The sequence below is a fragment of the Struthio camelus genome, chromosome 1 (assembly GCF_040807025.1).
Source record: "Struthio camelus isolate bStrCam1 chromosome 1, bStrCam1.hap1, whole genome shotgun sequence".
Taxonomy (NCBI): Eukaryota; Metazoa; Chordata; class Aves; order Struthioniformes; family Struthionidae; genus Struthio; species Struthio camelus.
In genome coordinates this window covers 48,570,159-48,582,334 of record NC_090942.1, presented here as the reverse complement: position 1 = coordinate 48,582,334, position 12,176 = coordinate 48,570,159, and the positions used below count along the sequence as shown (strand labels likewise).

The 12,176-nt window shown below is 35.4% G+C and overlaps 1 protein-coding gene across 2 annotated transcripts in view; it reads left to right on the top strand.

The window, feature by feature from the left end:
* Positions 1 to 12,176, top strand: part of MGAT4C (MGAT4 family member C) — a 439,229-nt gene that overhangs the window by 146,029 nt on the left and 281,024 nt on the right. Inside the window, exon 1 of one of the 2 annotated variants that reach the window (XM_068936614.1) lies at positions 4,719 to 4,784. The exons of the other annotated variant lie outside the window; for it this stretch is intronic. The gene's annotated coding sequence lies outside the window, so the exon portion shown is untranslated. Of the gene's footprint in view, positions 1 to 4,718; positions 4,785 to 12,176 lie in introns of those variants that run through there. 2 annotated transcript variants of the gene reach the window in all.

Genomic DNA, 12,176 nt, shown 5'->3' with positions numbered 1-12,176 from the left:
TTAGAAGGCTAATAAAATAATATTGCAAAGGTTGCTATTTTATTTAATGAGATAGGTAGTTTTTTTTTCTCTAGAAGAAAAGTCTAAGTGTAAAAGACAAAGGTTCTATACCTATGTAGTCTGTATTTATCTTTTTTGACCATAGAAATGGAAAAAACAACTTTAGGTTTTGGACGTTTTCATTGAATTTTAAGGGATCCAAAGTTTACATGCACACAGTAGAGCTGCATGACAAAGGAAATAATAGTTTGTAAATATTTTGTGAACTGTTGCATCAATTTAGCCACATATTCTGATTTTGTTAGCTTTATAGTGAATACTTATCCAAATTCCAAATGATAGAGCTTTTTTGAGTAAAATAGGGGGGACATATACAATTGTAAACTTTCATCTTCTCTTAGTCAAAATCTTTCTTGTTGCTGAGGAGCTCAAAACTGGATGTTATTCTCCAGATGGAGTTTTACAAGTGAGTGGAATAATCATGTCCCTTGTCCTCCTGTCTATACTCATACTAAGACAGTCCTCAATGTAGTTAGGTGTCATTGTCACAAGGGCACATTGCTGACACATGTTCAACTTTTTGGCCACTGAGACCCTTAGGTTCTTCTCTGCAAAGCTGTTCTCTACCCAGCTGGCCCTCAGCCTCTACTTCTGCATGGGGGCATTGCATACCTAAATGAAGGACTCTGCATTTGCACTTCCTGAACTTCTTGCTGTTTTTTTCAGTCCTTTCTTCCAGCTATTCCTGCCCTCTCAATTATCAGCTGTTCCCCTAGCTTTGTGCTGAGCGGGCACTTGCTGTCTTCCATCCCATCACCTAGGTCATTGATAAAGATGTCCAGCGGTATCAGCTCCAGTATCAGCTCGTGAGGAATGCCACTAGCAATTGGCTGCCAGCAGGACTTCGAAAGCATGAGTCACAACCCTGTTTATCCAGTGGTCCAGCCAGTTTTCCACTCACCTTATATCTCAATATCTGGTCTTTCCGATATAGCTACAAGAATACTATGGGAGACCATGCTGAAAATCTGGATAAAATCAAATGTCCAGTATTCTCCCCTGAGTAAGTCATCTCATCATAAAAGGCAGCCAAGTTGGTCAGGTACAGTTTGCTCTTTCTTTTTCATGTGCCAAGATAACGCTTCTGGAAGGATTTGATCCATAATTTTCTTGGAGACTGAGGTCAGCTGACTGTCCTGACTTCTGTCTTGCTCTTTGGGGAGATGAACATGACATTTGTCCTTTCCTCTTGTTGCCATAACCTTTCAAAGGTGGTGGAGAGCAGCATCTCGTATTGTCCACTCTCTTGCTGATTTGCCAGCACTCTTGAGAGGAATTATCCAGCCACAAGGACTTCTACATATCTAATCTGCTAAACCTGACCTTGGCTCACTCTTCCTCTACCATTGGTGAATATTCATTCCCCAGACTCTGCCAAATTTAATAGGCAACATAGGGGACTGCTTTTAACATAAAAAACCCACAAAGTTTTATATATATGCAATACATTGCTTGTCATATATTATTTATAAAACTGTTTTTAGCAACTAGCTCTGTTTTTACTTAAACTAGAAGCAAATTGCTGAGTTTAATCTTTAGCTTTATTTTTCACTTACATTTCTCTAAAGTTTTGAAAATACGAGGCTCATTACAATACTAATACAGTAACATTTTTCATCATTTTACGGAACAGATGGATTACAGGTTAATAATTCCCAATATTGCTGTAGGAGATTGTGAAGCTCAGAAGTTCTTCAAGGAAAATATTGCAACTTTTCCACTCCTTTATAATTATCCAACATGGAACAATCAATCAGTTAAAAAGCTACTGCTAATAAATACAAGCATTATGATAAATGCTTTTTGTCCATAATTCAGTACACTGCGGTTCAGTTTCTTGATCAAAAGAACCCATATTTTGAAGGCTTTTTTTTGTACTGTGAGGAATACTGGATAGGGAATTGTTTTTGTTGTCAGTTTTAAGAGCTCTGGACAAACAATTTAATTTCTCTGTCTGAATTCCTTTTCTATAAAGATAGTGGAAGTATCTACTTCTGATTAAGAGCCAGATGAGGAAACCAGAAGTTATATTTTTTCCTTCCATTTTTAGTCAAGTATGAAACAAAAAATGGCATTAAGCAATATACCTGTTGTTCCTGCAGCTCATCTGTGAAACATAAATTACAATTGTTCCCATTATTTTGGTGCTTTGGTATTCTTTTGATTATACAAGTATATTCTTATCATTTTTTTTTCCCCACTGGTAGTTCTACACATCAAGAAATTATATCTGTCTAGTTTTTCCATTTCCATTGTATTTATGAGATCAAATGTCTGTGATTCTCAGATTAACATAGTTCATACTGTTCACCAGTACATGTCCTATTAAGTCAGATCTACTTAAAGCAAAGATGGAAAACTACACGGTAAAGAAAAAGCCATTTAAACTACGAGCGCATTTTGATGTTAACCTTAGCACAACATAAGTTTTTTTACTTTCTTGAGAAACTAAATGTGTTAATTACATTGATCTGCGTTAGAAATAATGATACCCTGCAGCAAGATGATGGCTATAAAAAGAAATTGGTTGCTGCTGGAAATTGCACTTTTCGCTAACAAGACATAACAAAAGTAAATTCATATATATACCTATTTAAGGTTATAAGTAGAAATCTTAAATACAGCAGCAGTGCTTCTCACCAGATGAAATTCCTGACTTTGGGGCTAAATAAAACAGTAATAATTTATTTATTCTCAAAAGGTGTCAAAAAGGAAGATTAGTGTCACCATCCTCATCTCCCAGGGAAACTGAGGCAGAATAGTTGCCTTCTTAATAGCTTTTTTACAGTATAGAAAGATGATAATGGAAATTTAAATGATTTAGGGTTATTTTCAATACTAGTTACTGCCATGGTGCTGAGAAGAGACCTCTCTGGAAGTGCACCAGAGTACGTGAAGTACAAAGAGTAAAAAGTAAAAGTAATGACTAAATGTGAATAGTTATTGATGTTCAGTGCTTTGTTTAAATCATAAAAGCATGGATAAAATGTACAAATGTACCTAAGTGACTTGTGAACTTCAAGCTCATTATCTAGAAGTTTATGTACTTTACTCTCACTGAAAGTCTTCCTACTCACTTATGAAAAGCAACTTTCAGTAAGTCCTCTTGCACTTCTTGTTCTTAAAATAGGTAAAACATGTTGATGGGGATACGCAAAATATAATATTCAAGATGAAGAAACACTATAATCTATTCAGATTTTTCTATCTCATGAGGAATCCTCATCAAGCATTTGAATGACTATGCTTATTTTTTGTTGGTGGTATTTTTTTAGTGTTGTGTTCATGTTAGATCTGCATATTTTTTAGGGGAAAAGATCTGAGTAAGGACAAGATACTGTTCACCGGAGGTTGATTGATTTTAATATTTTATATCTGCCTTGTGCCCAGGATTTGATCTTTTTGTTTGCAAATATGCCCTTTCTCAGTGACGTATTTCCACACTATTTCAAGATAAAGAAATTGCAGCTTTAAGGTGAAAAACATTTATTATAGGTTTCATAATAAAGACATTAACAACATGAAAAACATGAGAACATTGATGGACATATTTCAAAGGGTAAGGTCTTTAGCTCTATTCCTGAAAGAATTGGAAAATTCCACCATTTACAGAAATTTTTAAATAAATTATGATTTCTTTTACTTGAAACAGACTGCAAAATGCAGCACATCACAGCACATCCAAAGACTAATGGCTTTATAAGACACCAATGAACCTCCTGGTTAGAACCTCAACTTTTTCTCCCCTTTTGCAGGTTTGTCATATCCCAGCTTTCATTTTCATTATCAGGGCTTCTTTTCAGGGATGAGTTTTTTGTCCATTATCTAGAATTGGTCACCTGAAAATTGACTTAATACTTCCTCTACAGTTAAATATTTGGTATATTTGTTTTTTTCTTGTCCCTCTTCCCGCTGCCGCCTCATAAGTGACTTTTTCTTAATGCAGGAGTTTGTGGTAAGTAGCTGATGGCCCTTCACTGGATGGCCAAACCCATGAGTATGATTTGCAGTCATAATTTCTACTTTTTTGTGATAGGATTGCTGACTGTTATTTTTGTAGCACAGTTAAAAGAGGTAACACCTTCCATTCCCTCCTACCCCCGCCTTTTTTTCCCTAGTACATGGTAGTCATTTTTATTTCCTCTGATTTCAGGGTACTTTTTTACTTTGAGAAACATTTGCGTAGCACTAACCCTAGAAGCAGAATACAACAAAATGCCCATTTAAATGTCTTAAGAAAGGCATGCATTTGCAAATACTGCATTCATTGACAAATACAGTACTTGAAGAAAAAAACTGAAATCCATGGGTATAATTCTGGAATAGGTGTGTATGTGATTAGGAATCTTTTAACTGGGTCTAAACCTAAGGATATAATTGTTTGAAAGAATAATCTACCGAATTTTAGAAATATATCTAATCTCTTCATGGTTTGAAAGGAAGATATAAGCATAATATATTCCTAAGGATACATTTCTGTGCTACAGAAGTCTCCTTAGTTACAGTCAATGGAAGCGTTTGATCTTTTCTGTTATTTGGCTTGCAGCGGGCAGCAGAGTGCACATTACTGTTTGATGAGGTCATCTTTTGAACAAAGTATTGTTACAGTTCTTTCTATAACTGTATTTGAATAAGCTTTATCCTCTGAAAAGGATTCATGGAGAAGGTTCATTTCTAAATGCCACATAAATTTATTTATATTCTCCTTTCTGACATGTAGACTGGTACGTGATATCTACATATTCTAGTATAATTTATTTTTCTGTTCACTGCTGTTACCAAATGACTTAAATCTTGAAACACTACTCTGTGAGGGAGCGTGGGGAAAGTAGGAAGGTAAGGTACTAAAAAATACTTTCCAGCTACTTTAACAAGCAGTTTGAACCTGAAACCTAGGTAGTATAAATCATAGTTGTTTCATTGCTTTCGGCAGGGCTTTGCTGCATTATGTCAACTGATATGAGTCAATGACATGTTATTTTATTGTTGCTGTCATGCATCATGTTACATTAGAATGTCTTTAGGATAATTAAAGTGCCATAAGTAAAATAAATATCTGCTTTTCTTCATAACAAATTCTGTCATCTCTCTTTCATGCTTATTATTGTTTGTGTCTGCCTCTTTTAAATGTTGCTGATCACTCATTTTTTCTAGAAATCCACTTCTTTGAGGTGGTTTCTGAGTTTTTTCTATTTCTGACCTTTACTTCATTGATGTCTTCTACCACTTCATAATTTGTATTGGTGAAATTTTGCTTCTTCTTCTGTTTTTCAAAAGCTTTGAACTTATGTTACACCAAAAGCTGTCTTTCTGCTGATGGCTCACTGATTCCTTCTCCTGTTCCTTCTCTCTCCATTTTCAACAAAGTGCCTGTCTATGATTATGCTCTGGTATCTCATCATTTTTCTGACTATTCACATAGAAAACAATTTTTTGTATTACTTTGTTTACCTTATCATAAACAACACATTATGACAATCTTATATTTCTCATTATTATATTAAAACAGGTTCTTTGAGCTACTTTGACCAGAGAAATCTGAGCTTTTACCACAGTTTTATTCTAGTAAAGCTTCATTGTCTTCATCTGAACTAAGTTTCTAAAAGTACAATAGCATCTATGGTACAAAGCACAACAGCCCGTAACACTGTTACTGTGGAAGGCCAAGCCAAAATCTAACACAGGCCAATGCATCTCCTCTGAAGATTTAGCAAAGTTCAGGAAGACATGTTTGCAGGATCTGAAAAATCTAATTTCTGTGCTCTGATCTGGCAAACAAACTCTTACCCTGAAAATCTCATGCAATGTTTGGTTCTGCCAGCCTATTGACATTTAGTTCTTTTTTGCCTGTTTAGACTTTGACCTTCAAACTTTTTTATATACTCTTTAATGCAAAGACTATGCAGCAGACACTCTCTCACACACTCACACACTTTGTAAAACATGTTTTTATATTAACTATAAGACTATGTTTAATTTGTTTACAGTTTAGACTATATTAAAGGCAGGGTTTTGTATTGCACACAACCTAATCTTCAATATATCTCAATATCTGAGGGAAAGAAGATTCACTCTTGGGAGCAGTAGAAATCTAAAACATGTTTCTGTTGTGAGGTCCGTATAACAAAGCTTTAACTCTGAAATAGCTAATTTAAAGTTGCTTCATATATCAGAATAAGAAATTAAGTGTTGGAGCAAGAAAGTATTAATATGAAGATGAGAGATAGAACTCACTAGTTTCTTAGTGAATGTTTTGTGCAGTTATTGCCATCATCCTTCAGCAGCCAGGGCTTCCTTCCACCAGTTGCATCAGTCTTTCCCTGGAGGCAATCCCTTGTCCTTCTCACAAATACGTCTCTCTTACACGTATCTTGTCACATCATTTGAAGTTTTGAATATTCTTGAGTGAACTGCTTCACTTATTTATTTCCACCATGTCTATCATTCCATCATATGAACGCTTTTCTTCCTTAAACTATTAAACCTTTTAGGACTTATTGAATATTTCATTCTTTACTGCTCTACAGGAGATGAGTATCATAGTACCTAGAACCAGCATACATGACTTTTAAGTCCAATCCTGAGAGAATGCATTCCTGATGATGCTAGTTTATTCTCAGCCACTGTGTTCTTCCTGAATGTTTGTGATGGTTATTACTCTTCAGCTGACCCAAAGAACATTCGTCTGTTGCCTGTTCTTAAATTCCCTTTATTTTCCAGAGTTTTATTTGTTTTTTGAGATGGAGTGTCTCTTCAGGTCATATGCCTTGGGATGTTTATATGCCCTAAAAATAATGTCTCTATTATTAAGTGTGTTCATATATATAACTACATGACGTTTATATGGCCTTATATGCCATCATTCTCTTCAGGACTTGTATTTTATTTTTAAATCACGTCAGCAAGAACTCCCTTGGAGCCTGACATATCTATCCTCACCAACAACTTATCCTTTAGTCCTCCTTTGTCATAGCCCTTCTAGAACTGATAATGAGCTTGTACAAGCCCCAGCTGTCTTCATTCCTAGCTATAGTCCTTGGCCCTTTATTAGAGACAGAAGAGTTGTTTTAAACCTGTCACTAGGATGCCCTTGCTGTGGCTGCTCTGCTTGGAAGGAGGAAGCAGAGATTTCAACAGGCAGCATTTCAGTAATGTAAAAGGCATGACAAGCTACCAGGCACCCAGAAACTCATAAAAAGAACTTTATCTGTGTAGCAGAGCTAGTCAGGGCTCTGGTCTGAGCTAGCCCAGCAGGCTTCCTACTTTTCAAGAGCTATGACAATAACACAACTTATGCCTAGAATTTTATCTCTATTGTATTTTTTTTATTATTATTATTATTGTTATTGTTATTATTATTATTAGGGCATTTTCTTTCCTGGCTCTTCTTGGGAAAATATAAATGTAAATACTTCCTCTGGATTTTCTTTATTTGACACATTCACCCTTAAATCCCCTTCAAAAGAGTTAATCCTTCCTTTCTGATTTTCCAGGTATACGACCAATACCTATTCAGTGGCTCAGTCTCCATGATATATATTTTTTTAGCTTTGATGCATGAACATAAAGGTCCTTAAAATGGACCAAAAATGAAACTCTGTATTTTACCCTGCACACTGATGTTTATTTCTGTCAGTATTCCTACATATACTTCCTACAGGTTTTTTCTTTTACTTAGCAAATTATTTGATTTTTTTTTTCTTTATGTGACATTGAGGAATGAATTAAAATAGCTTGAATGTCGAGAATTTACATTTTATTTCATTCTTTCTTAATTCCATCTCCATCAGTATTCCAAAATGCCGTGATCTCTACTAAAAATGTTTATTTTTAATTTATAGCTGCTACTGCCTCATTTGTGTAGACTGCATGAAATCCCTTTAGAAATAGATCCGTGGAACTAGCTTTTATGTAAATTGAATATAAAGGCTAAAAATCACAGTTTTTTCAAGGCTATTGACATATAGATTCTTCATACCCATCTCTGATTTTATTTGTTTGGAATTTCTTCCTGAGGAAGAACCATTATATTTCTCCCTTTCTAACATCTTCCTCTCATTTTCTCTGTCTCAAACAGCCATTGCTTCTTGGGCAACAAATAGTCTCCCAGACTGAGCAGGCTGGAGCCTCAGCAGTTCCACTTCTTCCTCCTGCTATGTCTACAGCTGTAGCCTCCCATCCATCTGTTCCTCCACAAGGTCACTCCTGTTACCTTTATGCCCTGACTCTCCTGAAGCAGTTATTCTCATGTTTTATTCAGCATTTATTTAGTATATATTAATTCCCTACGTACATGGCATTTTGTTCACTTCTATATTTCATGCTACAGATCTTTCATAAGATACCAGCAAATATACCAGAAATGCTTTCTGGGGGCTTTGCTCTCTTCCCAGTTACTAATTCAATCTTCGTGGGCAGCTGCTTGCAAGTATCACACATTTCAGATGGTTGCACTTGCTATTTTCAAAGAATTTCAAATATCGTACCTATTTAATATGCTCCTGATGATGATATGTAACAAAAAACAAACTATGTTTCAAGTGTTGCTTGCATTTTTGCAAGAGAGGACTTGTTATGCATTTTGAATTGAGTAGCTGCTCAGATGATTGAGGATGTATCTTACTTTTCTAGTAGGGGATCACTCCAGTGTTTTGTCTTTTCAGGGAGCAGTAGCACTATATGAACTACTCTTGGCTGCGGTGTGTTCATGCACGCACATCTACTAATGTTTTCCTACTGCTGTTCGAAAGATTGATTTGAGATCAGGGCTGTTTATGCTTTTTCACCTGGGACTGGCAAACCCATTTACCCAAGACTATTCGGTTGAATCTACTCACACTTTGCGCTATTTAGTATAAGGAAGGAATATTTCTGGAGTAGGCAAGCTGTTACACAATTAATAAACAAATGTGGCAGAGAGGCTTTGGGATTGCTTTTGAAATCTGCTACAGTGGTCATAACTGTTAAAACTGGGGTCCAACTACACTGGATAGATTCAGTGCAGTTGATGGCCACAGGCCAATTTTCAGAAATAAAATATTTGGAAGTAGAAGAAATAAGTGATGTCAAAAGGCACCCCATAAGAAGAAATATTGTGAGTGACCTAGTGTTTCAGATTTCTTACAAGGCATAAGAGGGAAAACAAAGAGAAAGAAACCTCTAGATTCTGACTGACATGTCTCATCCGTCTCTCTATCTCATACAATCCTTAAATGACCAAGGGGCTGTAGGATTCTGTCTGTGGTCACGCACCAGACATAGATCAATCACTATCCAGGAATAAACAACTATCCTATAGGATGCCTGACAAAAAAAAAAAAGGGTTTCAACCTAGTGTTCGATCCAGTCACTTCAGGGTAAGTGTCATTCTTTCACCTACGTCAGAACAATTTTCCTTAATCTAGATATGTCATTATGTGATTTCCCCTGGACCAAAAATGTTAACAGGATCTGTCAATAGGGCAGGGCTGTCGGTCAAGACTTTTGTTACTAAAGAGTTTTGCCCCTCAATTTTTATATAAGACAAATCAGTATTCCTCTGCATCGTTTGTTTCTCTGTATATCCACTTTATTAATTATATTAGCAGAGCTCTGGGAACAAGTCTGGTTAATTAACTTCCATTCCCTCTGCTGACTATTTGCAAGTGCAAAGTACAGACTACTGCCAATATTAAACCCTGATTGTCTTTTTACTTGTGTGTTCATGTTTGTTTTAACATTTCTGAATAACTATTTTGAATTTTAGATAAAGTGAAATTGAAAATTATATCTGTGCTGCTTGACTTCATTTTCTTGGCATTTCTTGCACATCTTAAAACTCTGCAATAGGTGAATTGAGATTTTTTTTCTTTCTCTTCTTAAAATTGTAAGATGTAATTGAATACTTTGCTTTATATTCCAATAAATCATATAAACCAACTTGAAAATCAAATTTTAAATGAAAGGGAACATTGCGTTCTCTACAAATGATTCAGCAGTAGTTTTTCTGATAACTTCTGAAACTACTATTCAGTCTAAGAGAATTCCTTTTCTTCAAAGTACTTGCAAAATAGCTATGTCCACTTCAGCAATGGAATGGAAACAAGGAAGACCAAAAGACTAAATAGATCTGGAGAACAAAATAGTCGTACTGAGCATCTGATGCCATCCCTATAAACATTTTGGATGGTTTTAGTTTGTTCTAGCTATAATCTGATCCACTGTGCTAAGAGGCTGACAGCCCCTAGCTACTCTGAGAACACATCTTTGCATTCAGTTTAATGAGAAAAAAAAATCCAGTTTTGATGTCCATATCTGCCCTCTGAGCCAAAGTGCAGTAAGCGGGCATGACCACTTCAAAAGCATGCTCCTGACCTAAACTAAAACACTAATGTAGACTTACCCAATGTGGCAGGAAAATAAAATATTTATGCGGCTCTCTTATCCAGCTTTTCTTCATATTGTTTGGGAAGGGAGACAGAGTATAGAAATAAGATTCAGCTTCTCAAAAAGTTTCGGTATTTTGAAAGATCCTTCTTTAGTGAGTATATTGCAAACACATCATAGAAAAAAAAAACCCTACCTTAAAATTCACACAGGACTCATTAGCCTAGTGGAAAGCAGAAGGAGTGAGAAAGGAAAGATGAAAGATAGTATAAGAGAGCAAGATGGCTCAGAAATCTATAGGATGCAAGGAGCACTGCACTGCTGCTGCAGGTCTGAGGACCATTTAATCTCCTTCTGTAAATCTTGTCAAAAATAATTCAACTGGTTTTATATCATCTTTATTTTGTAATCAGTTTTAGATTGAGGAGAAAATTCTCCCTGTAACTTGTGAAAGCTCTCAGCAGAACTTCAGGGAGACAATGGCACAGTGCTGCCAACAAGGCAGGTGATTCACGTATAGGGGGAGGCACGTGGTGAGGGATCAGCATGCTCTGAATTATAGGTCTGGCTTTCCAAATAGGAGAATGAATTTCAGATCTTATAAAATGAGTGATTACTTAGTATATTACAAAACTTGAAATTTATAAGGCTGAATGTTGTGTTTCTCTAAATTCTAATGCTTGTCTGATTCTACTTATTTTCTATTTATTGAAGAGAATGATTGAAAAATACATCTGAAGTACTTTTAAGTTAAGAAAAATAGACTAATGGGTGTTTTCTATTGCAAACTAGCTGATAGTCATTTTTTTCACATCTAGTTTAATATTTATACTTCAGAGGGTTGAGTTTTTGTCCCAATCTTATGGGAAAAAAATCTTGTACACGTATTATTAAAATGAGAGACAAATGTTTCACTATTACATTTAAATTTCAGGCATCGGGATCATTTGCAATTACCAAATTTGGAAGATGGAGTACCTTTGTTTCTGCTGCTGTTATCACTGTGCATAAGACAATTCCATTATTGCTCTGTAGGCATCAACAGGGATTTTTTCCATCAAACATTCATAGACTGAATTTAAAAAATTTGTAATCATACTGAGGACTGCAAATTTCACATCTTTGCTTGATATTTCTTCCTTCAAAGTTCAGAGAACCTAATTGTCTGCCAATATTTTTACTCCTAATAATCTAAAGATATATCATTTTAAACTCTGTATTCTTGGGCTGCTAATCTGTTCTGAATTCTAAGTGCTTTTATAAACATTTAAAGAGTATTAGTAGTATAACATTACTTGTCTATAACTAAATTCCCTCTGATGATCTAGTTTATAAAAATGTATGTCTTTGGTTTGCTCAAGCAGTGTGATATGTCCTTACACTTTAGGCTACTGAGAATTCATTTCTGGTGCAGGTTAAATAACAACTTTGATTATATGTTTATTCAATAATTTACAACACTGAATATTTGTGATTTCATTGCTGCTTAAGAAGATCCTTTGTATTTCTTTCCTATAGCAGAACCTCTACTGTATTTTGAACATATATCAGTCCATGACTCAGCTACAATCCATTAGAACCTTTCCTTCACATATTTTTTCATCTTATAAATGCAGATTTAACAGTCCCAGCTGACATTCTCTGCATATTACCCATGATATTGTACAAAGCAGATTGAACTGCTTAATTAATATATCTTAAAATAGCTAAAGTTAAGATTTCCTGCTCCCACAGTAAAGGAGCCTTGTGAA